This window comes from Chiloscyllium plagiosum, unplaced genomic scaffold (genome assembly GCF_037043375.1).
Source record: "Chiloscyllium plagiosum isolate Xiang-an unplaced genomic scaffold, Cpla_swu_hap1 HiC_scaffold_51, whole genome shotgun sequence".
NCBI classification, from domain to species: domain Eukaryota; kingdom Metazoa; phylum Chordata; class Chondrichthyes; order Orectolobiformes; family Hemiscylliidae; genus Chiloscyllium; species Chiloscyllium plagiosum.
The window spans coordinates 28682517-28684668 of record NW_028270189.1 but is presented as its reverse complement, the minus strand read 5'-3'; the positions used below and the strand labels follow the sequence as shown (position 1 = coordinate 28684668).

General features: G+C 45.4%; 1 non-coding gene across 1 annotated transcript; it reads left to right on the top strand.

Moving 5' to 3' along the window:
* The first annotated feature begins 1430 nt into the window (after positions 1 to 1430).
* On the top strand, positions 1431 to 1512 carry trnal-cag (transfer RNA leucine (anticodon CAG)). Its single transcript has one exon. It is a non-coding gene; the product is annotated as a tRNA-Leu (tRNA).
* The last annotated feature ends 640 nt before the right edge of the window (positions 1513 to 2152 follow it).

Genomic DNA, 2152 nt, shown 5'->3' with positions numbered 1-2152 from the left:
AGCAGTACCGCATTTGCCTTCCTTGCGCAGGCGGCACGGTTCAAAGACAGGAAAGAAGCAGATGCTCTGGTGTCACAGCGCACCACGAATTCCTGAACTTGTCTGTCTGTCAAATGTACCCCAAGGTCGTCTCAGAAAGACCTCATTTGGAAGCTGTCAATCGTTATTCAACGTGCGAGAATTGGCACCAGATATCCTGAATCATGTTTTGGAGCAATTCGCACGTTAGTGGCTCATTCAATCAGCAACAGCAATGAAAGAAATTGCACTCTCAGGAACCTTTCGACTTGCGCATTCATAGCGTCGCTAGTATTAAGGTCCGCCCCTAGATTTAAGTCATGTTGGAACTGAAACGGAGGAATCGACAGAGAGGCTACAGAATGATACCGCATCCATTTGGTTTTCTTTTAATCACTGACGAGCAGGAAAATGTAAACGGGGAGGGCGTGTGGAGAAGTGAGGCAGTTGCAGCTCTGGTGAAATTCCTTCTTTGTGATTCACTCAGCAGCCAGAGACGTGAAGGTGACTCAGGCGTGAAAGCTCTTCACATCGAGAACAAAAAGCACTCAAGGGCAGTTAGCACCTCTTCTGGAGTGGGGGTGGGGTGAGGTAATTACCTTTTGACTTCTGTTACTATGTTCAGAAACTGGCTTTTAGATTGAGGTGAACAGAAACTGCATTTCTAAAAAGCACCACGGAATTTAGCAAAATTTATTGAGTCGCTTCTCCTCGATTCCCACCCAGGTTTCCAACTCAGTTGGTATCCATGTGGCTCATGTCCAGGAGTGAACATCTCAGCAACAAATTGCACGGTTAAGGTGAAAGGCACGGAAAGTGGCATCTCGAACTGGCTCCGAGGTCAGAGCATTCTCACAATGTGATCTGTCGTTCTCGGATTGTAATGCTACCTCCGGTTTTAGGGTGGAGAACATTCTTTGGGACTCTTATTCTGAAAAAAAACCAGATACAGTGACAGAAACTATGCTGCACGGTATGATGTGGAACACGGCCTGCTCAGGTATGTGCATTTTCCCTGTAGTCCGGTGTGTTTCGTGTTCCGTGTAAACGTGAAAGTCGTCCTGTTTCGAGCAATGGGTGAAATCATTTAGCAAAGCAAGAATGGAAATTCCAGTAATGTCAAGCAGCTCATGGTTATTTGAACAAATCATAAGCGAACCCATATTCTCACGCACTGACAGATACATTTGTAGCTGAAAAGAGTCTGAGAAGATAGACTCAGCTTACCATTGATTTTTGTCTGGATTGATGGGCTATCAATATCTGCTGCGAAATTGACATTGTAGCCGGGCACATCCCAGCAGCTGTGCGAGTCCGAGAGGAATCATGGAACCCTTTTCATGTGACTTTGCATCTGTTGTTATGCAGGAGCACAATTGGAGATACAAGTAAATGAGCTGGCGCGGCCGGCTGGTAGTGTGGCCGAGCGGTCTAAGGCGCTGGATCCAGGTTCCAGTCTCGAAAGGGGCGTGGGTTCGAATCCCACCACTGCCATTTCTGCTGATCAACTCCAACGCTGCAGCTTGTTAAAATGCTGTTTCGGTGCCCACTGTATATTGATGTTGAAAACAAAAGTATAATGGGTTTGCTTCCCAGGGAATTAACTTTGGTGTGAGATACTGCCAAATATTTGAAAATGTCTCCACTGTCATGATCGTGTTCGCCTCCCGCGCGGAAAATCGCAAACAGTTCTGCCGTCCCAGGCAAGTTGAGCTTTTACTGGAACCGAATGGAGACTGTTATTTCATCGTTGTTGTGAAACGAAGTCCTACGGTGACTCTACTCGTTGTTATTTGGGTTTCTAGCTAATGGGAAAATCGTTCCAGTGAATTTCGATGTCATACCTTATTGAATTTCTCCCATTTCCTTCATTTCCGTCCTGGAAACATCGGAAGGGAAAGGTAATCTAATCGAGACTGTGATTGGTGAAATTCATTTTTTACGGCCAATTCTTATTATTTTCTTTCTTTCTCTCGTTTCAGCATTGTCTGGAAAGTGGTGGTGCGCTAAGGCTGCAGTATGTTTGAAAGAGTCGTTTGGAAATGCCCTCTTGTTAGTTGTGAGATTACTTTATGACTCATGCCCTCGGACTGTATCACATTTAGCATTCATGCATCTCTGCGTCTGAAAATGC